General features: G+C 49.2%; 1 protein-coding gene across 1 annotated transcript in view; it reads left to right on the top strand.

The window, feature by feature from the left end:
• The first annotated feature begins 20937 nt into the window (after positions 1-20937).
• LOC138525854 (carbonyl reductase [NADPH] 1-like) overlaps positions 20938-25788 on the top strand; it is a 96415-nt gene continuing 91564 nt past the window's right edge. Inside the window, exon 1 of the mRNA XM_069636122.1 lies at positions 20938-20997. The gene's annotated coding sequence lies outside the window, so the exon portion shown is untranslated. The remainder of the gene's footprint in view (positions 20998-25788) is intronic.

Raw genomic sequence — 25788 nt, 5'->3', positions numbered from 1 at the left:
ATTGTTGATCTGGAATGGAGGGACAGGGCATATGATGGGGGCAAGTCGTAATGATGGAGCATGTGGGTCTGAGTGAGGGCTGGAGCTCTCTGTTGGGAAGGAAGGGGGGCATCTGGGTGTGAATGGAGGGATGGGTATGTATGTCTAAATAGAAGGATGTTGGTTTATGGGAGGGGTGGGAGCATGTGTATGACGAAGGGATGGGGTAATTGGGTGTGGGTATAGAGAGGGGGCGGATGGCACCATCTGAGTATGAGTCTGGAGGTACAGTTGAAGCATATGGGTGTGGCTCTGAGAGGTGGAGTGTCATGATGCCTACCCCCGGGGACCCAGACCAAGTCCAGCAATCCTGGAAGCAGGCATCAAGTTACCCCAAGCAAGCCCAACAACCCCCGCTAGGGGCTATTTGGGTGCAGTCCTGGCGCCTATGGCGCCAGGCTCATATGGAGGGTCAGTCATGGCGCCATAGGCACCAGGCTCATAGATAAAAATTTACCTGATGCAGACCATGCTGCAAACTTACCTGATGCAGACCATGCTGCAAGAGCTCCAAGCCAAACGAGGCTTGGAAGGGACTATTTTACCTAGGGACTATTTTTTTACTCAGGTGGGGCTGGGGAGGCATACTTACCTGGGACTACTTTGGGGGCTATTTAAACCACACCCGAAGAGCAGCACACGCTTCGCGTTATTCTGCATCCAGCAGCGTAACGCTCACCGTGCCTGCAAGTCTGCATCCAGTCATCTGCCACACCCGCCTCGAGTTTGGAGCTCCTAGAAAAAGGGAGAAAGAAGGAGAAAACGTTAGAACAAGAGCAATACCTTTGATCCTTACCTGAATTCCTGATCCATCGCGCCTTTGAGCTGGAAGAAAGAAGTTATTTTATGCGCGTCGCCTCGCCTGCTGCAGCGACGCGCTGAACTCACCGGCCTTCGCAGCATCTTCACATTTCACTGCATCCTCCTGCATGTTACCGCCGCACTCCGGCACCTAAAGAGAAGACAAGAACAGCAAGGTGAGCCAAGGGAACACAGAGGAATACCCCCCATAGACTTACCTGATTTTACCACCAGGGGTACTATTCTTCTTCACGGGTCGGCGCAGCTTCCACTACATCCTAGCCGAACCCCGGCCCCCAAGGGGAAACAAAAGGACAGCAAAGTGAAACAAGGGACTAACAAGGGGAACCCTCCTCACCACAAAAGACTTACCTGATTTTACAGTCGGAGGCATTATTCCCTGAGACTTCATACTTTCTCTAAGCACCTGAATAAGGGAGAAAGCAACAGGTTGCATATGGACATTATTTTATCGAACTGTGTAGGATAATACAAATCCTTACCAGAACATTACCGGTTGCCACGAGGAACTCTTCAGTAGGGTCAAGCTGCAACCTGCAAGGAATCGGACAAGAGTGAAAGTCAGGCATTTGAACTCTTACGAACTACATACTTACGGCGTCTTGCCGGGAATATCGGAGTCAATATTGTCCTGGAACTCAAGCCAGTGAAGCAACTGGTTATCTACGGGCCCCTGCGCTCAATGCAGGATGGAGAGCTCATCTTTTCAAATCATCAGGTGAGACTAGAAGAGGGAACATCCAAGGTGATCAGTGGGGAGAACAGCGGGGTGAGGGATTTATGCTCAACTCTACGGGTGGTTAATTCCCTTTCTCCACTTGCAGAAGAATATTCCTACGGGCCAAGCAAACGAATCTAGGTGGGCCAGTCCAGTCCGTCATCTCGGCCCTACACGTCATATTGGTGGAGACCGCAGAAGTCCAGTCCAGATCGACACCTCTGTGGGAGCCAGGTGAGCATAACACCCTCTCCCCAGACTCGCACCATTGTACCTCAACCCTCCCTCCAGACCCACACCACTGTGTCCCCAACCCTTCCTCCAGACCCACACCACTGTGTCCCTATTCCTCCCTCCAGACCCACCAATATGCCCCAACCCTCTGTCCCTAGACCCGCACTACTGCGCCCCAACCATCCCTGTCCCCAGACCTGCACCACTGTGCCCCAACTCACCATTGTACCCCAATCCTCCCTCCAGGCCCACATATCTATGTCCCTATCTCTCCCTCCATACCCACACCACTGTGTCCACAACCCTCCCTCCAGACCCACACCACTGTGTACCCAACTCTTCCTCCAGACCCACACCACTATGTCCCTATCCCTCTCTCCAGACCCACCAATGTGCCCCAACCCTCCCTATCCCTAGACCCGCACTACTGCGCCCCAACCCTCCCTGCCCCAGACCTGCACCACTGTACCCCAACCCTCCATCCAGACCCACACCACTGTGTCCCCAACCCTCCCTCCAGACCCACACCACTATGTCCCTATCCCTCCCCACACCACTGTTTCCATATCCCTCCGACCAGACCCACACCATTGTTTCTCTCCCTCCAGACCCACACAACTGTGTCCCTATCTCTCCCTCCAGACCCACACCACTGTGTTGCCAGCCCTCCCTGCAGACCCACACCACTGTGTCCCCAACCCTCCCTGTCCCTAGACCTGCACTACTGCCACCAACCCTCCCTGTCCCCAGACCCGCACCACTGTGCCCCAAGCCTTCCTTGTCCCCAGACCTGCACCACTGTGCCCCAACCCTCCCTCTCTCCAGACTCGCACCATTGTACCACAACCCTCCCTCTCCCCAGACTTGCACCATTGTACCTCAACCCTCCCTCCAGACCCACACGCATGTGTCCCTATGCCTCCCTCCAGACCCACACCACTGTGTCCCCAACCCTCCCTCCAGACCCACACCACTATGTCCCTATCCCTCCCCCCAGACCCACCAATGTGCCCCGACGCTCTCTGCCCCTAGACCCGCACTTCTGCACCCCAACCCTCCCTGTCTGTCATGATCCCTGCTTCCAAGGGGTCAGGACTTGCCTCACATCCTTGGAAGCAGGCCCATAAACTTGATCCTGGGTACCAGCCCGTCCCTATCGGGACCTTTTGGACCTTGTCCTGGCGCTAGTGGCACCAGGCTCATAAAGATGACCGGTCCCGGCGCTGGAAGCGCTGGGCTCATAATGCTTAAGAGTGCTTGGGTGGACCTACCTGCAGCAGACCATGCTGCTTACTTACCAGCTCGATGGTCTTCTGATCCTTCTCTGCCTGGAACTACTTTTCCTGTCTGGGTGGGGCAGGAGCCACTCCCTGGAATCAGAACACAGGAACTCTTTTCTTACCTGGGCGAGACTGTGGAAGAAGACACCTAAGCACTACAGAAGGCTATTTAAACCACACCCGATTGATGAAACATGCTTTGCGTTATTCTGCATCTGCAGCAGGACGCTCACCGTGTCAGCTCCAGTCTTCCTGAGATTCTTCAGCTCCAGTTCCTGTGAAAACGAATTCCTTACCTGCTAGAGATCCGATCCTCGGCTGCACCTGCCAAGACAAAACAACAGGTTAGCAGAATTCAATTCGAGAGCAGCGCTCTTACTTACCAAATACGGCGGCATCTTCCAAAGCCTTCCGCCGCTTTCTTCGGCTCACCATCGACATCTGCAAAGAAAAGGACTTGATTAAGCATTGCATTCTTGAATTGCTTACCTGCGCTCCGCACGTTCTGAACTTCAAGAAGCGCTGCATGCCGGCATCTGCAAAACAAAGGGAGACATTTTAAGGCGCATTCTAAACCAACCATAAACTTTCTACTTACGCGCTCGCACGTTCGCCGGCATCCATCTAGCAACGCTCTCTGCATCCACGATCTGCAAGGACAAAAGAGACATTAAGGCGTGCTTTTGAAACAAACAGCAGTCATTTTACTTACGTGCACCCGCTTCATCTTCTTCGTACATACGCGCTTGCACGATCCTGGGCACTTATTCATCAGCGTCCATTGCACCTAAACCTGCAGGACAAAGAGAGACATTAGAAAGGGTGACAGCAACCGGTCATCTTTCCTACTCACCTGCTCGCCGCATCATTCCTCTACAATTTCAATCTTGACACCCTGAGACTGAGCAAGGGACTAAATTAAGGGTGCTCCAATAACTATCAAGAAACCGCTCGTGCGGTAAACGGCGGTATCTTCCAACATCAACCTCTGCAATCAAGAGGATTGTCAGTGAACCAGTGAAGTAACTGGTGCTTGCGCCCCTGCAAAGACGCAGGATGGAGAGCCCGGCCTTAATATATCTAAGGTGAGCAAGCCACGCCCTTGGTTCGAATAAGAGGACTGAGGAAGGAGAAGTTCAGTCAATCCAGTTCCTAAATCCTTGTTCTTCCGTCTGCAGATACCTCACTCTACACGTCCGGTACATCGTGAGAAGGGGACCAGCCCTAGTAGAAGGCCGAGATCTACGAGTCACACTAGAAGACACGGCGACAGCTCAGTCCAGCCCAGCGCCTCCGTGGAAATCAGGTGAGCGTTACAGAACGCAAAGCCCACCACAAATCCTCCACCCAGGCGCAATGGAAACCTCAGATACGGACCAACTAGCCCAGTTGCTAGGGGAATTAAGAGCAGAAGTACTAGCAGCGCGCCAGGAAACAAACGCCCTAAGGAGGGAGCTAATTGTGTCCAAAGAGCGCACAGATGATCTTGCTAGACAGTTGTTACAAACGCAGGCGGGGCAAACACCGCTGCCGACCCCAGGGGGGTAATATCCCAGCGACCTCCACTAATCCTGTACAAATTAATCTACCTGGAAATGTGCCTTTGGCTCCACCCGAACGCTTCTCAGGCGATCCCAAAAGGTTTGCAGTGTTCATCAATCAATGTCGTCTGCACTTCCTGTGTAGGCCAGCTGCATTTCCCACTGATCAGGCCAAAGTGGCCTTTGTACTTTCATATCTAAGTGGCAGTGCTGCAGACTGGTCAATTCCCCTGGTAACCCAGGATGACCCGATTCTTCGTAATTCTCAGGCCTTCCAGTCCAGTATGGAAAGACTATTTGCCAGACACTCTCAGGGACAGGTCTTAGATAACGAACTCCTCTCTTTACGACAAGGTAATCAGGATCTTCTGGCATATATTGCATCATTTAACAGACTGGTAGTTGAAGCCAGATGGCCCGAGGATAAAAGGATTACGCTGTTTTATAGGGGGTTGCGTGGAGAACTCAAAGATGTCCTGGCCCAAGTAGTAAATCCTCCGCAAGATTGTTCTGAATATATTGACCTGGTGGTTCAACTGGATCACAGGTTACAGAATAGGAAGGCTGATCGCTCCAGATTCGAAGCTCGGGTTTTTTCAAGACCACAGAGTTCCGCCAAAGGAGTCGATACCGTAGAACCCATGCAAATAGGAGTCGTGAAAGGGCCATTAACACAAAAGGAACGAGAAACAAGAAGACAGCTGCAATTGTGCCTCTATTGTGGGAATTCAGGACATTTTCTTCGTGAATGCCCGGTGAAACCTGCTAAGAAGACCGTGGGAGCTTCCGACAAAAGCATCGAAAAGCCAGAATCGGGAAACGATCTCGCCCGACAAGTGTAGAGGTCCGCTTGCCGAGCGTTAAAACCAGTTCTTTGACCTCGCATTTCATCGTGCCCATGGTCCTAATAAACCCCGAGAAGCCAGATCGTTTGCATGCCATCAAGGCATACATTGACAGTGGAGCAATCGGCAATTATGTGGATCGCGAGATGGCATCCAGGATGAATCTACCTCTCTGTCCTAAAATTGTTAAAGACGTTATTACCACAGTGGATGGTACGGAAATAGCTTCCGGACCAGTTACCCATACCACCGAAGGAGTGACGTTAGTAAGCCAAAATGGACATCGTGAGGAGATCGTGTTTGATGTGATCAAGGCCCCTCAGTTTCAAATTATTCTGGGGATCCCTTGGTTAGAAAAACACAATCCTCAAATTGATTGGCGAGCAAAGACGATTCAGTTTCCGGAATGTGCCTCCACTTGTTATCTGAAGTCCGACATTAAGCTGGCAGCAATTACATCCGAGGGTCCCCAACTGCCTCCTGAATATCTAGAGTTCCAAGATGTCTTCCAGAAAGAACAAGCCAACTCCCTACCCCCGCACAGGTCATACGACTGTCAGATAGACCTGGTACCTGGGTCCACTCCTCCATCTAGTAGGATCTCTGCTCTCACCAAACCAGAAAATCTCCACCTTAGGCAGTATTTGGACCAATACCTGGCCAATGGATTTATTCGTCCTTCTAAGTCTCCAGCCTCTTCAGCTCTGTTCTTCGTTCCGAAAAAGGAAGGGGATCTCAGAACATGTATCGATTATCGCGCCCTGAATCAGATTACAGTCAAGAACAGATATCCTTTGCCATTGATCCCTGAACTTCTAGACCAAGTCAAGAATGCTCGCATTTATACGAAGTTGGATCTCAGAGGAGCTTACCACTTGGTCCGAATAAAAGAGGGCGACGAATGGAAGACGGCCTTCCGCACCAAGTATGGATTATTTGAGTATCAAGTAATGCCCTTTGGACTATGTAACCCCCCGGCCGCCTTCCAGTACTTCATGAATGACGTCCTCAGAGAACTAATTGACGTGTGTACAGTTGTCTACATCGACGATATCCTTATATATTCGTCCTCTGAGGCCGATCACCGGAAACACGTCAGGGCAGTTCTTGAGAGGCTTCGCCAACATAAACTCTTTGCCAAGCTTGAGAAGTGCGTTTTCCATGTCACCGAGGTCGAATTTCTGGGATTCATTCTGTCACCAAATGGAGTCCACATGGATTCAAGAAAGGTAGACGCTTTCATTAAGTGGCCATCACCAACGTCGGTGAAAGGAGTCCAAAGCATGTTGGGTTTCGCCAATTTCTACCGTAGATTCATTCCAGAATTCTCCCGAATAGTCCAACCCATTACTGCCCTTCTAAGGAAAAACAAACGCTTTGTGTGGTCTACCGAGGCGGAGCAAGCCTTCCAAGAGTTAAAAGCCAAGTTTATCTCCGCTCCTGTTTTGAGACATCCCCGCCCAGAGCTTCCTTACATCGTAGAAACCGACGCCTCCAGTCTTGCGATGGGTGCAGTCCTATCGCAAAGAGATCCAGAAACAAACCAGTTACACCCCGTGGCATTTTGGTCCCGCAAATTCTCGGCTCCTGAAATCAACTACACCATTACCGATAAGGAACTTCTGGCTATTAAGTCCGCCTTCAAGGCCTGGCGACACTATCTTCTGGGTGCCAGACACACAGTCACAGTGATTACAGACCACCGCAACTTACAATACCTAAAGACAGCTAAAGCTCAATCCTCCAGACAACTCCGCTGGGCACTATTTTTTGCCGAGTTTGACTTCGTCATTACCTACCGACCAGGCAACAAGAACGGTAAAGCTGATGCCCTTTCCCGGATGGGAGTGGAAGAGCACATGGTCAATCCTGAACCCGTACCTATCATTCCCGAACAAAGAATCCTAGGTCTAATCGGCACACAATCCATCGAAGAAGTTAAAGCCAAAGTTAAACAATTTATAACTCCAGCAGACATACAGAATTGGCATCTTCAGGGAAAAGACTTCACGGTAAAGAACGAACTATTGTACTTCCAAGAACGGTTATATCTACCCTGTGCTAGTTTACAGAATCAAGTCATCTCTTGTTATCACGACTCCCTAATGGAGGGACACCCCGGTATGGCCAAGACCTCGGAAAAGATCAAGTGTCACTTCTGGTGGCCGTCTTGGAGAAAGGATATCAGAGACTTTGTAATGTCCTGTGGAGTGTGCGCTCAAAATAAAAGTCAAAAGGAGAAACCAGCAGGCCTCTTACGCCCACTGGACATCCCACCTCGTCCCTGGCATACTCTCTCCATGGATTTCATCACCGACTTACCTTCATGTTCCGGATATAATACGATCTTAGTAATCGTGGACCTATTCTCCAAGATGGCGCACTTCATCCCACTGAAAGGTCTACCGTCAGCAGCAATCCTGGCCCGGGAGTTTCTCGAAAACATCGTTCGGTTGCATGGCTTTCCTTCAGTTTTAATCTCGGATAGAGGAAGTCAATTTGTCTCCCACTTTTGGCAGAGTTGCTGTCGGTTGGCTCAAATTGATGTAAGGCTTTCAACCAGTCACCACCCCCAAACCGACGGACAGACCGAGAGGACCAATCAAACTTTGGAACAGTACTTACGCTGCATGCTGCAACAAACAGAAAGAACTTGGAAGGACATCCTTTGGATAGCCGAGTACGCTTACAATAATTCAGTCCACTCTGGAACCGGAAAAACCCTGTTTTTTCTTTTATATGGTAGCCATCCTCGAACCTCTAATCTGGATCCACCTCAGGATCTAGGGACACCAGCAGTAGACCACCTGCATTCTGCAATCACCCAAGCCTTTAAGGAAGCCACTTCTCATCTGCAAAGGGCTAAGGAACAATAGAAGAAAGGAGCAGACCAACATCGGAAGGAGGCCCCTCAATATCAAGTAGGAGTTCAAGTCTGGTTATCCACCAAACATTTACCCCTAAAAGGACCGCGCACCTTCAACCCAAGATACCTGGGACCCTACTCAATCACTACCATAATAAACCCAGTGGCAGTCAAGTTGGACTTGCCCCCTCATATGAAAATGCACCCAGTCTTCCATGTCTCGCTACTAAAACCTGTGCAGCCAGAGACCCGATTGACTAAATCTCCAGAACCTATCCTAGTTGATGGAGAACTCGAGTTTGAAATCAAAAACATCTTAGATTCCAAAATCTCCAAATCAAGGCTATACTACCTGATTGACTGGAAAGGTTATGGCCCCCAGGAAAGGTCTTGGGAACCTGCAGAACATGTCCAAGCACCTCGTTTACTCAAGAAATTTCATCGAACATTTCCTAACAAACCAAGACCCCCGGAGAAGTCAAGCTTGGGAGGGGCCTTGAGGGGGGGTGCTGTCATGATCCCTGTTTCCAAGGGGTCATGACTTGCCTCACATCCTTGGAAGCAGGCCCGTAACCTTGATCCTGGGTACCAGCCGGACCCTATCGGGACCTTTTGGACCTTGTCCTGGCGCCAGTGGCACCAGGCTCCCGGCGCTGGAAGCCCCGGGCTCATAATGCTTAAGAGTGCTTGGGTGGACCTACCTGCAGCAGACCATGCTGCTTACTTACCAGCTCGATGGTCTTCTGATCCTTCTCTGCCTGGAACTACTTTTCCTGTCTGGGTGGGGCAGGAGCCACTCCCTGGAATCAGAACACAGGAACTCTTTTCTTACCTGGGCGAGGCTGTGGAAGAAGACGCCTAAGCACTACAGAAGGCTCTTTAAACCACACCCGATTGATGAAACGTGCTTCGCGTTATTCTGCATCTGCAGCAGGACGCTCACCGTGTCAGCTCCAGTCTTCCTGAGATTCTTCAGCTCCAGTTCCTGTGAAAACGAATTCCTTACCTGCTAGAGATCCGATCCTCAGCTGCACCTGCCAAGACAAAACAACAGGTTAGCAGAATTCAATTCGAGAGCAGCGCTCTTACTTACCAAATACGGCGGCATCTTCCAAAGCCTTCCGCCGCTTTCTTCGGCTCCCCATCGACATCTGCAAAGAAAAGGACTTGATTAAGCATTGCATTCTTGAATTGCTTACCTGCGCTCCGCACGTTCTGAACTTCAAGAAGCGCTGCATGCCAGCATCTGCAAAACAAAGGGAGACATTTTAAGGCGCATTCTAAACCAACCATAAACTTTCTACTTACGCGCTCGCACGTTCGCCGGCATCCATCTAGCAACGCTCTCTGCATCCACGATCTGCAAGGACAAAAGAGACATTAAGGCGTGCTTTTCAAACAAACAGCAGTCATTTTACTTACGTGCACCGCGCTTCATCTTCTTCGTACATACGCGCTTGCACGATCCTGGGCACTTATTCATCAGCGTCCATTGCACCTAAACCTGCAGGACAAAGAGAGACATTAGAAAGGGTGACAGCAACCGGCCATCTTTCCTACTCACCTGCTCGCCGCATCATTCCTCTACAATTTCAATCTTGACACCCTGAGACTGAGCAAGGGACTAAATTAAGGGTGCTCCAATAACTATCAAGAAACCGCTCGTGCGGTAAACGGCGGTATCTTCCAACATCAACCTCTGCAATCAAGAGGATTGTCAGTGAACCAGTGAAGTAACTGGTGCTTGCGCCCCTGCAAAGACGCAGGATGGAGAGCCCGGCCTTAATATATCTAAGGTGAGCAAGCCACGCCCTTGGTTCGAATAAGAGGACTGAGGAAGGAGAAGTTCAGTCAATCCAGTTCCTAAATCCTTGTTCTTCCGTCTGCAGACACCTCACTCTACACGTCCGGTACATCGTGAGAAGGGGACCAGCCCTAGGAGAAGGCCGAGATCTACGAGTCACACTAGAAGACACAGCGACAGCTCAGTCCAGCCCAGCGCCTCCGTGGAAATCAGGTGAGCGTTACACTTTCCCCAGACCCGCAGCACTGTGCCCCAAGCCTCCCTGTCCCCAGACCCACACTGCTGTGCCCCAACACTCCCTATCCCCAGACACACCACCGTACCCCAACTCTCCCTATCCCCAGACCCACCACCGTACCCCAACCCTCCCTGTCCCCAGACTCGCACCACTGTACCCCAACCTTCCCTGTCCCCAGACTTGCACCACTGTACCCCAACCTTCCCTGTCCCCAGACTCGCACCACTGTACCCCAACCCTCCCTCCAGACCGCACCAACTGTGTCCCTATCCCTCCCCTCACCACTGTTTCCCTATCCCTTCCTCTAGACCCATACCACTGTGTCCCTATTCCTTCTTCCCTCTCTCCAGACTCGCACCATTGTACCCCAACCCTCCCTCTCCCCAGACTTGCACCATTGTACCTCAACCCTCCCTCCAGACCCACACGCCTGTGTCCCCAACCCTCCCTCCAGACCCACACCACTATGTCCCTATCCCTCCCCCAGACCCACCAATGTGCCCCAACGCTCTCTGCCCCTAGACCCGCACTACTACACCCCAACCCTCCCTGTCCCCAGACCCACACTGCTGTGCCCCAACCCTCCCTATCCCCAGACCCACCACCGTACCCCAACCCTCCCTATCCCCAGACCCACCACCGTACCCCAACTCTCCCTGTCCCCAGACTCGCACCACTGTACCCCAACCTTCCCTGTCCCCAGACTCGCACCACTGTACCCCAACCTTCCCTGTCCCCAGACTCCCACCACTGTACCCCAACCCTCCCTCCAGACCGCACCAACTGTGTCCCTATCCCTCCCCTCATCACTGTTTCCCTATCCCTTCCTCTAGACCCATACCACTGTGTCCCTATTCCTCCCTCCAGACCCACACCGCTGTGTCCCTATCCCTCCAGACCCACACCACTGTGTCCCTATCCCTCCCTGTCCCCAGACCCGCACCACTGTGCCCCAACTGTCCCTCTCCCCAGACTCGCACCATTGTACCCAAACCCTCCCTCCAGACCCAAGCCAATGTGCCCCATCCCTGTCAACAGACCCACACCAATATGCCCCAACCCTCCATCAGGACCCACACCAATATGCCCCATCTCTTCCTCCAGACCCACACCAATGTACCCCAACCCTCCCCCCAAACCCACACCACTGTCCCTACCCCTCCGCCCAGACCCACACCACTATGTTCCTATCCCTCCCTCCAGACCCACACCAATATGCCCCTTCCTCCACACCCACACCAATGTGCTCCATCCCACCAGACCCACACCAGTGGGCCCCTATCCATCGATTCAGACCACAGTAAGATGCCCCATCCTTCCCTCTAGACCAATACTACAATGCCCCATCCTCCCTCTACCTAGCAAGGTGCCCCTTCAAACAGATGCCCATGTGCCAATCCTGAATCACACACAGATAGCCAGCCCCCTCTAAAACCACCTATCCTAGTATGCCCCATCCCCCAGACACACACCAATGTGCCACATCCCCCCCATGACCAACGTACCCATTCCTCCCATCAAACGCACACGAATGTGCCCAACCCCCACATCAAACTCAAACCAATGTGCCCCCAGACCGACACCAAAGTGCCCCTATCCCCTGCCCCCAGACCCACAATGTGCCCCATCCCGCCAGACCCACTGCAGCGTGCCCTATCCATCCATTCAGACCCCAAGATACCCCATCCCTCCCTCTAGACCAATACCTCAATGCCCCATCCTCCCTCCACCTAGCAAGATGCCACGTCCCCTTGCAACAGATTCCCATGTGCCGATCTTGAATCAGACGCAGATAGCCAGCCAACCCCTTCTAAAACCACCCATCGTAGTATGCCCCATACCCCCAGACACACCAATGTGCCACCCCCCCAAGACCAATGTCCCCATCCCTCCCATCAAACCCACATCAATGTGACCCACCCCCACATCAAACTCATAATGTGCCCCTAGCCATTGCAGGCCCCAAGATGCCACCATGCCTCCATCCACACAGCAAGATGCCCCATCCCGCCCTCCAGACCCACACCTAGATGAACCATCCCTCCCCAAGTCCCACAATGTGCACCCATCCCTCCCCAGAAACATCAATGTGCCCCCATCCCCTCCCTCGAGAGACAAACCAAGATGCCACCAAGATGCCCCATCCCACCCTCCCAACCCACACGTAGATGACCCATGCCAGCCTCCAGACCCACTGTGCTGCATCTCCCCCTCCGGAAACACACCCATGTGCCCCATCCCAACACAAATGTGCCCCATCCCTCCCATCAAACACACACTGATGTGCCCCCACCACCTCCCTCCAGAGCCACACCAAGATGTCCTATCCCACACTCGCAACCCACACCTAGATGACCCATGCAACCCTCCAGACCCACTTAGCCTCAACTCTCCCTCCGTAAACACATCCATGTGCCCCATCCCTCCCATCAAACACACACCGATGTGCCCCCACCACCTCCCTCCAGAGCCACACCAAGAAGCCCTATCCTATACTCCCAACCCATACCTAGATGACCCATGCCACCCTCCAGCCCCACTGCATCTCTCCCTCAGGAAACACACCCATGTGCCACAACCCTCCCCCCAGACCCACATCAATGTGCCCCATCCTTCGCATCAAACCCAACCAATGTGCCCCTACCCTCTCCCTCTCCCTGCAGAGCCACACCAAGATGCCCCATCCTACCCTCCCAACCCACACCTAGATGACCCATGCCACCTTCCAGACCAATTGTGCCCCATCTCTCCCTCCAGACCCACACCCATGTCCCCATCCCCCCAGACCCACATCAATGTACCCCAACCCTCCCCCAAACCCACACCACTGTCCCTATCCCTTCCCCAAACCCACAGCACTATGTTCCTATCCTTTCCTCCAGACCCACATCAATGTGCCCCATCCCACCAGACCAACACCAGCATGCCCACATCTAACCATTCAGACCCCACCAAGATGCCCCACCCGTCCCTCTAGTCTAGACCAATACAATAATGCCCTATCCCCCCTCCACATAGCAAGATGCCCCTTCCTCCTTGCAAAAGATGCCTGTATGCCGATCCCAAATCTCACACAAATATCCCCAGCCGACCCCATCTAAAACAACCCAGCCTAAACACACCCTTGTGTAACATTGCATTACTCTATTAGCACCCTTTGATCAGTTAAACACCACCATACGCTGTCTCCTTGTGCCTTTTCTTAGCCCTCCATACCTTTCATGTTGAATAGCTGAACATAATCGGGTGTCTTGCCGGAACGTTCACGGGAGAAAATACAAATTGTATTTGCGGCCAGCCTAGAGCACACGGATTGCTGCTGTTCCTGCAGCCTTTGCCTTCCTGCTCAGACAAGACGAAGTCGGACGCTCCAGCGTTTCGTAGACCGGTATCACAAGGAAAATGCCCACCCCAACTGCTGCAAGCCAAAGGCAGGCAGGGTCCCCCAAGAAAATGCCCACCCATTACCACTGCAAGTCAAAGGCTGGCACTGGCAGCCACAACCTTCACGCTTAGTGATTCCGGTTCGGCCTCAGCCCTGCTCAATAATTGCTCCGGAAGGCTTCACTGCTCCGGAAATCACAGGAATACATCAGAGGTCGCGTGAAGAAGAGTGGGCAGGCCTGTTGTAATGTGCACGGGCACGTGTGGAATGTTGATGCCGGTTCAAGAGTCAACATTCCACAGGGGCCAGTTGATCGGGGACTCTGGAGGTGGGAGCTGGCATGTGGGGTCCATGCAATAAAGTACTTGAATACTTACCTGGTGTGAGGAGAGCTTGTCATTGGCGACGCGGATTTGTGTGGACCCCGGTTTCACGCGTGCGTTGTTGTTTTGCTGCCATCCCGCTGTTGTCGGTGCACCTTCAGCCTGATCCGCGCGGCGACGTGGACATACTGCGGAGCTGTTGGCGGCGACCAGGGCAGCCCGGAGACCGCTGTTGGGTGCCGAAGGATCAGTGGGGGCCCTGTGGGGGTACCGGCGACTCGGTGCCGCCGTGCTGTCGCCCCCACCGGATTGCATACAGAGGGCTCTGTGAGTCGTGTGCGGTGGCGGTTGCAGGCGGGCCCCGCTTGGATGAATGCGGCTCTCCCTGGCCGTCTCGCTGCCGCCTGAGTTTGGCAGTCACGGGCTGGTGAGACTTGCGGTGGCCTCTGGTGGTGGTGGCTGTTCATGAGTCCAGCCTGGGCACTGGCGAAGGAGTGGCCTGGGACGCGATACGCATTTGCGTCCTTCCCGTTGTCTTCCGTTTGTGTTGCCGAGTGCTGCCAGCAAGGGGCGGGGCTATCTTTTGAGCCTCCGCGTACGTGAGGAGCAGATGTGAATAAAGTGGCTGAACTAGACCACGTCCCACGAGGATTTCGGAGTGTTGGTTTGTGCTATGGGCCAACTGAATGCGGCTGTGATCTCTAGACAGGCCGGTGGCAGCAAGCTTGATGCGTACAGCTGCTAGGGAGCACCGGTAGGTGTGGTGACATTTGCATGCTGGGCTAATCCCTGGGATGGTCTGTGCCATGGATTGCCTTGGATAGTTGGTAGCACGGATTGCCTGAATTGCATCGGGCACTCTGTATTGACTCACCTGGGGCCAACCTGTCAGTTGAGAGTACTGCATTTAACGTGTGGGTGCACGTAGACAAGGTGACAGTTTGTGGAGACGCTTACTCAGTGGTTGGGAACACGAATCTTCGAGGAGTGTTCCTGGTTTGGGACCTGGTGACCAGGGCATCTTTGATTTGACATGTTGCATACAGGTGCAAGGCCTCCACCTGCCTTCTTGCCAAACCCTGGTGAACCTACTGCCCCTTGGGAGCAGTGGGTGGATGCCTTCAAAGTGTACCTGAGGGCTGCCGGTGGTGCAAAGTTCAACGATGATGAAAAGGAGACGGCATTGCTCAATTGTATTAGTACTGAGGGATTGAGGGTTTTTTGTCACCTGCCTGGAGAGAATGTAATTGTTGAAGGGGGCGGTGAGGGAGAGATGGTTATAAGCGCATTTGAGACTGCCTTAAGGAAATTGCAAATACGTTTTGGTAAAAGAGTTAATGTGGTTTTAGAGCGATATAAATTCTTTTCCACGGCACAAGGATCCACGGAAAGCATAGATACTTATGTTACGGCATTGCGTGCACTCATGGCCATGTGTGGGTTTCCTGGTAATGGGGATGAACATATCAGGGACCAAATTATGATGAAGACATCTAATCAGAAAATTAGAGAAAGATTGTGGATTGAGAGTGATCCATCTTTAGATAAGGTGTTGGAGATTGCAAGAGCAATTGAAGCTTCCAAGACGAGGGTACAGATTGTTACTGAAAGGGATGCGTCTAGGGAGGTGGTTCATGCTGTAATGCCAAGGAACAAGAAAAGTGTGGATAAGGGAGTTGGTCAAGGGAGTAGGGGATTCAAGAGCAAGGATGGGTGTAAAAATTGTGGTTGGTCCAGCCATGCGGCCGATTCTAAGTCCTGTCCTGCTTGCAATGTTGAATGCAGGAAATGTAAACGTCTGGGCCATTTTGCACGCATGTGTAAGGTGCAGGTGGTGGCTAATGTGGCTCCAGATGATTCCACAATGTTACAAGATGGTGCCTCAGGAGGCAGACCCGGACAGGGTGTGATTCTGCATGTGGAGGGAAGTGAGCAGAAGGGTCCATGGGTTTCAGTATTGGTGGATCAGCATCCTGTGGATATGCTTGTGGATTCAGGGTCCCCTTACACATTGGTGGCTCCAGAGGTGTATCAGGAAGTATTGGGTAAACAAGTTTCAACTTAGTTGGCTTCGGACATCAAGCCATGCGCATATGGGCAGAACCCTATTGATGTGCTGGGATACAATTGGTCTAATTTTTCTTTCAAGGGGAGGCATGCTTTGGGTAAACTGTATGTGGCTTCAAAGGGCACTAGTGTGTTGGGTTGGGATGAGCAGGCAGCTTTGAAAATACAGATACATCCGGGGGAGGAAGTGCCGGTTCTCAGTATGGTGGAGGGAGTGGTGCAGGGCGACATAGTTACCCCAACAGTGCTCATGAGGGAGTTTCCCAAAGTATTTTCAGACACTCTGGCTAAGCTCAGAGGTTTTACCCATCGCATTGTATTGAAGAGGGGTGCAGTCCCCAAAGTACACAAAGTGAGGGGAGTGCCGGTGGCAGCAAGGGAGGCATTGAAAGCAGAGTTGACCAAACTACAGACGGCGGGAATAATTGAGCCTATTGAGTCGTCAGAGTGGTTGTTTCCCGTGGTTTTGGTCAAGAAGGGTGATGGGAGCATCAGAATGTGTGTAGACCTCTGGGAGCTAAATTTTAGCAAATGAGTGGATCGGCATCCCTTGCCGAACATTAACGAGTTGTTGTTGACTTTGGGGGATGCCAAGTATTTTTCCACCTTTGATTTGTCAACGGCGTACCATCAAATTGACTTGCATATGGACTCTAGGCCGTTAACTTCATTTGTGACTCCTTTTGGGGCATACCGTTTTTGTCGCATGCCATTTGGCCTGGCTTCAGCCTCTGCTGTGTTCCAACGGTTGATGCAGCAGATGTTTGGAGGGGTGTTTGGAGTAATTTATTCCCAGCACAACATCTTGGTGTGGGGCAGTAGCAGGGAAGAACATGATGTTAGGGTTAGGAAGGTCATGCAGATTCTTAAAGATAGAGGTCTGACTGTAAAATTAACCGAATGTCAGGTGGGTGTGGAGGAGGTTACCTATTTAGGTCATACCCTGAATTCACAAGGTGTAAGTCCCAAGGGGGAGTTGGTACAGGTTTTGAGAGACACACCAGCTCCGACCAATAAAGACCAGCTGAGGGCTTTCCTGGGGCTTTCAGAATATTATGTTTAATTTATATCCAACTATGCTGAGAAGACTGTGGCCATGAGGGCTCTGATGAGGAAGTCAGTCAGATTTGTGTGGTGTGAGGAGTGCGGGGCAGAATTTGAGCTGATTAAGAGGGATGTGTAAAATGCTCCGTGCCTGAAGTCATTTGATCCAAAAAACAAGACTGTACTGACTGTGGATGCGAGTGAGGTGGGTTTGGGTGCGGTGCTAGAACAATGGGTGGATGGTGAATGGATGCCAGGACACTGAGAGATGTGGAAACTAGGCACTTGGTAATTGAGAGGGAGACCTTGGCCGTATTGTGGGCCTCAAAACATTTCAGGACATTTCTGTGGGGTATACCGTGTATAGTCAGGACGGACCACAAACCGTTGGTGCAGGTGTTTTCCACTAAAGGTGTCATGGCGGTATCCCCAAGGGTTGCGAGGTGGTCGGTGGAGCTACAGGATTACAATTTCTCTTTGCAGTATTTTCCAGGGAAATTTAATGTCGTGGCGGATTGTTTGTCCCGTTTGCCTGGGATGGAGGCAGACGGTCACGATCAGGCAGGGTTGGTGAAAGATGAGGATTTGCAGGGGTGTCAGGTTGCTTATGTGGCTTCTTCTGCTGTGGACAAGTCGTTGTGGGATGTGGAGTCGGAGGCTGATGCTGAATTGAAATGGATCAGGGAGGGTCTTGTCAAAGGTTGGCATACCGTCAAGGACAAACCCGAGGGGAAAGGCTATGCCCAAGTATTGCATGAATTGGCTGAGGGTCCTTGGGGTGTGTCCAGAGGTGGCAGGTTAATTCCCCCTGTAAGTCTAAGAGGTAAAATGGTGGAATTTGCGCATGTCGGTCATTTGGGCTGGTCTTTGACCAAGAGAAGACTTAGGGAAGACTACTGGTGGCCGTCTATGGACAAGGATGTAGAACAGGCGGTGAAAGATTGTCAGGCGTGTGCTGTCAGTGATAAAAGTAAGGTACTGCATCCCCAACCGGTACATCCTGTAGATGTTCCTGAGCAAGTATGGACTAAATTGGCTTTGGACATCATGGGTCCTTTTGAATGATTGCAGCCTGAGTGTAGATATCTATTGGTGTTGGTGGACTATACGTCCAGGTGGATCGAGGTAGCTGCCTGTGCTAATGTTACTACTGATTCTGTTATTGCTTTTTTAAGGAAAGTATTTGACCGTGAGGGATTACCTGCCAGCTTAGTTACAGATAATGGTGTGCAGCTCACGTCCAGAGCTATGAGAGAATTTTTGGATCAGCATGTCATTTCCCATCACCGGACTGCATTATATAATCCATGTGCTAATGGATTGGTTGAGAGGGCCAATGGTACTATTAAGTCGGCTATACAATTGGCCTTGGCTAATGGTTTGGATTGGCAGGAAGTTGTGACACAGTACCTGGCTGCATATCGTGGAACTCCTGCTGTGGCTACGGGGAGGTCTCCATTTGAGCTCATGAGGGGCAGGAAAGCAGGTACAATGTTGAGAACTCTGGCTTTGGGTGGTGGTGGCTCATGTAATGTGGATCTGCAAGGTATACATCGCAGTATCTTGGCGTGGCAGGAAGCTATGATTTCTTCCCAGAAATTCAGGAAGGAATTAAGCGTTAAGCCTGGGGATGATGTGTACATAAAAAATCCTAGGTTGGTTCACAAAGGCAATAGCACGTTTTTACCGTCGAGGAGAGTTGTCAAGACTGGAAAGGGTCATGTGCAATTGGAGGATGGCTCTGTGTGGAGTAAGAGACGGGTGGCAGTGGATGGAGGCAAGCGTGCTGGAGGTTCAGATGCACATTTGAGTGTGGATTCTTAGGAAACAGTTCTGGACTATGATCCTGTGGGTTCACAAGTAATTAGGTGCTAACAGGAAGAGGATGTTCCAGGCCCTGCTAGGTCAGGTGTGAATGTGAAGAGTCAGAGTGTTCCTGCTCAGCAAGCCAATGTGGGGCAAGATGGGGGCCGCCTTGCCAGGCACTGTGGGCCTCCCATAAGGTTTAGAGACTACATTTGTTAAGTGTTGCAATCTTGTGTATTCTAGGTGCAATGGCTTTGATTATGATCCTGATTATTACAACATATGTAGTCATGTATGAAGGTCAGCTATATGTTACTGTTTATTTCACCATTCGTTCATGTTGTGTTGTTGTTTTGCATTTCAGGTTGTCTTCCACTGTGAATATTAGCATGTCCACACCTAGATAGAACTGTGAATACTAGCATGTCCACACTTAGATAGAACTGTGAATACTAGCATGTCCACACTTAGATAGAATTGTGAACATTAGCCTGCGTTGCGTCCAGATGAAATTGTGAATGTTAGCATGTCCACACTTAGAACTGTGAATACTAGCATGTCCACACTTAGATAGAACTGTGAATACTAGCATGTCCACACTTAGATAGAACTGCGAACAGTAGCCTACGTCGCGTCTGGATAGATTTGTGAAGTTAGCATGTCATTGGCAGATGCACTGGCCACTAGAGTCTAAATGGAGGATAAGGGGAGCTATCAGAGAGCATGTTAGAGGTGGGGACTAGAGGAGTATGGAACCCGTATGCCAGTCAGACCCAGATCAGGACAGAGCCGCAACAGGGAGACTACGCTTCAATGCAGGATAGAGACGCAAACTAACCAACCCTACTAACAATTTCCCTTTCTGCATACACCTCTCAAACTCCAAACCAAACACAACCAAAACCTACAGCACAACAAACCGCACAAACTTCACTACATTGCATCAACAAAACAAAAACACACATAGCCTTGCACAACAGTACACGACAACCACCGGCCGCAAACACCCCAGGCCCAGCCAACGGATCCACCGGGCTGAGGCCGCCAACAGCACATCACTGCTCTCTTGCACTTTTCCTGCTTCCTCCCACGAACTCAACCTCCCCTCCTCTTTCAGAACCGCCAGAGCGCCATGGCACCACTACGGTGGTGATAGTGCGCGGTACAAATGTCCTTTAACATTAACATTAACATTAACATTCCATGCCTGTTAATATTATTGTAATGTAAGGGAAGAGGATATGTTGTAATGTGCACGGGCGCGTGTGGAATGTTGATGCCGGTTCAGGAGTCAACATTCCACAGGGGCCAGTTGATCGGGGACTCTGGAGGTGGGAGCTGGCCTGTGGGGTCCATGCAATAAAGTACTTGAATACTTACCTGGTGGGAGGAGATCTTGTCGAGGCCGTTGCTATGGTCTTTCTCGGATGCGAACTAGTCGCTACCACGAGGAAATACTTTACATGGACCAGGTTTTTTTTCTCAGAAATATTGGGTTAACTTTTTTTTATATATGTTTTCATTCGCTGTTGCATCATCTGAATTGGTTGATAAGCTACGGGATCGAATTTGTGTGTATGTTTTAACTCGGTAAACGTGTTGCGGAACATGGCCTTGAACCTTGAACTTCTTTTATACATAAACTATCATGCGTTTTTAGTTAATTTCGAGTTTTACATTTATTGAGGGGAATTATTATTTTTTCCCCCTCAAACTATATTATTGATTTTAGTTAAAATGACATAAACATCTTCGCAATACTGATGTGTAACAGACCCGAAGGACCGTAAAACACGGCGGGAATTTTGCATTTCTTTGTGCTTAGTGGCAGATTCTGGCAGATTCTGCATGGAATCGTTTTTTTTTCTTCACTTACGTAAACTGCTGAGTCACGATGATGTTTTGTATCAACGCTTAGGGGCGTAAAGCTTTCATTAGCACACCTTTGCGCGAAACTGCAAGACCGTCTGCCAAGCGGCTCTTAGGTACGTTTTGTTTGATCCGTCCGTCCGTTCTTTTTCTATCCTTTCGTTAACGTAATGATTCCTTTTGGAGCATAACTCGTTTGCTGTAGAATGACACTTAATTGCTTTCTTCTATGTATGCCTCTCATTTTGTGGTGTCCCGCTCCCACTCTCCATAATTAACATAACACCATCGGGAAGCTCCTTGGCTCTGCGGGGAAGTAGGGATTTTGCACCGTGGCTTATTTCAAGCTTAGAAAATATTATTATGTTCCCACAGCATTCGTTTACTATACCAGCTGAGCTACACCTATCCGCCTTTCCGATTGCATAGTGATTTAAATGGAAACGAATAAGTGCTGGTATTCCGCAATGTGGGCTTAAGTGGGCCGTGGCTAGTACTGTAATATGATATGATATGGCATTTTGTTTCAAGGCGCGACGAGGCAGGGAGGGGGGAACAAGGGGAAGACAGACAACGATCCTCCTAGGCCAGGTGTCATTCAGACCGCGCAAGTGCAGGGGTAGGGGGAAGGGAAAAGTGCAAGGGGAAGGGGAGGGGGGAAGTGCAGTACAAGTAAGTAGAATAAAGTAAATAAATAGGGCCAGCTGGTGGCAAGTGCAAGGTAAGTGCAGACAAGTGCTGGGAAAGGGGGGGCTGTAGGGATACAGAGACAGTCCCTCAGTGCAGGGGTTGCCAGGGAGGCAGTGCAAGAGGAGAGTGGCTGGGCCCAGGACCGAGGTCGGTGAGAGTGGCCCAGTTGCAGATTCGGTGCAGATTCAGTCGAGAATTTAGCAGGGGAGAGGGAGAGAGAAAGCAGAAGCAAAGAGGAAGGTTTTGAGGTGCTTCCGGAACCGGAGATAAACATTTACGTGTTGGGGGAGAAGGGGGACTCTCTCATACTTGGAGGGATGGGGCCCCAGCCTGATCACCATGCAATACTGTATCTCTTCGAAGAACCCAATCCTGGCGAGTTGCATAAAAGCAAAGGGCATTCTGAGAACATAAGAATGTCCACAATTTTAAATATGTCTTCTGGTGATTCAGTAGAATAACATTTGAGCGAATTATGGAACTAAGCTCTGCACTTTTTATTGGTCATACTACTCACCCTAAGGAATACATGTCTGTACGTTGCACGGTTTATATACGTTTGGACAGCTGCAACATGTATGTGAGTTTTGGGTAGTTCGGTATTCAGTTTCCCATGCTAAGTCTACTGAAAGTATCCGCTTGTTGAAATGCGTGTTACTTGTTGAAATGTGGGTTGCTCGTACATGTGATGACTGTTTCGGGACATATCTCGCTGGCAGTATCCTGTTCTAATTCTGAGTTTTACGCACGAGCAGAGCAACCGTTCTTCAAATGGAAGACCGCTTTCAGAAGACTCGACAGAGCCTTGTGAAAGCGGCCTCCTTCCTCATGGAATCGTGGGCTGCATGTCCGTGCCGTAACTTAGCTTCAGAACGGTGAGTATCGTGGGAAAGCCGCTCGGTCTGGGAACAGGGCAGCAGTATTTGTCATACTTTGAAGAGTGTCTTACTCTTCGTTTCTCACTCTCTATTTGTATAATTTTCTATTTGCTTCTACCCCTTCCTTCACACTAATCATGAGTCTGCCCTCTTTCACTGTTTGTCCCATCAGCAGCCTTCTTTCAAAGACGTCCAATCACAGACTGATTTTTGCACTGTTTTGCCTCCAGTATTATAATGTACAAACGTTGGTAAGCGCCTTGAGAGAAAAGATGGTCAGAAAGAAAACTAATACTAAATGAACAATTATGATCTATGGTTGAACAAGGGAGTTCAAAGAGAAAGGCCACCCATTTATATTTTACAATCCTCAACGTATCTAGGCACACAGAGTGGGTGCATGTATGAAACAGTGAGCAGACAGCTGTATTACTTAGCTTCAAACCTGCTCATCCTCACAAGTTGGTAAGTTTTACTGAGGGCAGCATACCATGGCTTTGGTGGAAAGTTGGTAATTTTCTTCTCTGCTAATTGCATGGAGAGGGCCACTCACTCTAACGCTTCAGTGTTAGCAGTGCTACCCGTGCAATTTCGATTTCTTTTACCACCAAGCGCAAATTCAGACAGACCTGCATTTCCTTGCATTTTTTACTACTCTACTTCGTAGTGTAATGGTAAATGCCTCCTACCATATATGCATATGGCATGAGGCATTTACATTAATTTCTATTTTACTAACAGTTGTCGGTTCCATGGGTATCCGCCAATGTATGTCCGCCAATATCAAAATCCGATGCTGGGGGGCAATGAATTCGTTTTTAAAAGGTGGAGCGGATGGGGTGGTGGAAATGTAATTTCTCCTGTAGTGGGAAATTATGACCCTCACAATTCGTAACCTTTTATACATGCTTTTTGCACTTCATTTACAGCTCGAGGAGAAAAATGACTGCCGAAATCTGCCTAATTGGGATTGCACAATTTGGTTAAACTGGGATTCAAATCCATTGTGCAATTTAGACAATTGACCACATACCTTTCAGGCTTTACATAGTACAAATATTTATGTTTTGACTTTCAGAAAACTAAAATCGTATAGATCTTACTTGCAAAGTGCACACATCGCATAGTAGAACATCGGACAATGCATACATCTTTACCGAAACATGTTAAACCAAAAGAGTATCATTGTAGATTTATTTTCCACATCTTGGATGAAGACAAGTCACAGAATGCAAAATAATGCAATCCTGAAATATCTAATGTTCACCACCACTAAACCATGTGTACTTAAAAAAGCACAATAAAAGAAATATTGTGAAATTCACCTGCCAAAAAGATTTTTTTCTCGTATTGCATGGTGTTAAAAATAGTCACCACGTGACAAATTGTATTATACCTTGCAGAAGTACAAGGATGAGTGCACGCTACTGAGCCATATAACATAATGAAAGGACCACTCATATCCCACCCTCGAACAGGAGAGCAGATTAAGTTGAAATATCATGCAACATGCCTGTCAGAGAACGTTATATATGCCATCAAGTGCCCTTGTGCCCAGTATTATGTAGGAGAAATCGCACGCAAAGTGCAGGTTCGCATTAATGAACATAAATCATGTATCAGACTTAACAACAGAGCATCATCCGTAGCAAGACATTTTCATGACAGTGGACACACTGTCGCTCAACTCAACTCAGGTTTGCAGTTCTGGAAGTTATACCAACCAAAGGCCAAAACAGAAACATGAAGAAATTGAGAGCCCAGAAAGAGGCGCAATGGATAGAAAGGATGGGGTCGATCGCTCCAGATGGAATGAACGAGGAGCTACATCTGAGCTGTTTTTTATGAACAATTCTATTGTGTTTTATGGTTGAGTAACACTGAAATGTGAATATTTGGGCACATTAGTATAAATACAGGAAGGGAAATGCTTTTTGCATTTTGATGGATCTTTGAGCTTTATTTTCGTTTATTCTGTTTGGTTTTGATATTTATGTTCATTATTCATTTTTATTATTTATTTTTTATTATTATTATTTGTATTATTGTGGTTTTATTTTTATTAATTTTTGTTAATTTTTGACAATTTTTATTTTACCACAATTTGCAGCAAGTGGCAACTTTTGTCCAAAAGCATTATGTTACGTCTTTTAAATGAATTGGAATGAATTCCGTTTTATTACAACATTAGGTTTCATCTATTACCACATCGTTCCAATATGGTTGCCTAACAAGTGTGAGGAAAGCTAGTCATTTGTTCGATTCTAAAATGGCCGCTCTATACAAAGCAATGGTTGCCTTAGCAACAGGTAGCTGCCACAACACTTTCCTACAGACATTGCCGAGGAAGCGTGTCAACGTGCTCAGCTCCGGCAGATTGCTGCTATTCTAGTTACAAGTAAGTGAAATGGAATAGGAACACGAATAGGATAGCACGCAGAATAACTTAAGTGTACTTATACGCGCTCAATCTCATTACAGAGACCGAGTTGCATGCGTTAGTCTCCTGCGGACTTGACCGCATGGGAAAGTGGCAGGCATACAGTCGGACCAACCAGGTCCTGAAGAATATAGTTGGTTAACGAAATATGTAAGTAACTGGTGCACTTGAAGACATTGTATTGTTTTGAATTTGTAGCCGGAATGTATTAACTAACACGCGGCCGTTCTCGTTACAGAGACGACTGCTGATCAGATATTCTTTCCGCACGGGTGGACGTGCTGGTTTTTCTTTGAGCTCTGACGTTTTGAAGGTTAGTGATACCGTTTTGGAAGACGTATTGAGAGTTAAATATTGTTATGGATACATTGAGGTATACTGTGGACATTGCACTGATGATTACTTTCTTTTTTTCTTTATTATGATTTTACATTATTTTCGTTTTCTGTTATTATTTTTTTATTTTTTATTTTCGACATTTTCCGACCTCGACATGGTTCATGGGATTTGCATCATCCGAATGGAAATGGGGTAATGTACTGTTGCTACTGTGTTTTTTCTTCTTTGACATATGCACCTGATATGTTTATATGCAAATGTTTTATTGATGTTAGTGAATTATGATGTTTGTGTTTGATTGTTTAATGCAATGTTGATTTGTTCGCAATATGGAATTATGTGAAGACAGTTGAGACCGAGTATTATAAGAAAAGGTGTAATCACAGGCCCTGAAGAAGTGTTTTTGACCCAAAATGCATAGGCCGCAGATGTGATGAATTCTGCCATTATAATTTATCTTTGATATAAAGAAAGCGAATGAAGTTTGATTTATTCAAAATTTCTCTTTGAAAAAAGGAATCAATTCAAGATTTTTTTCTACGATTATTTTTGAACTACGC

The sequence above is a fragment of the Ambystoma mexicanum genome, chromosome 7p, assembly GCF_040938575.1.
Source record: "Ambystoma mexicanum isolate Mex_15411 chromosome 7p, UKY_AmexF1_1, whole genome shotgun sequence".
Taxonomy (NCBI): Eukaryota; Metazoa; Chordata; class Amphibia; order Caudata; family Ambystomatidae; genus Ambystoma; species Ambystoma mexicanum.
Note: the sequence above shows the minus strand (reverse complement) of the source record. Positions and strands in the feature narration are given on the sequence as shown.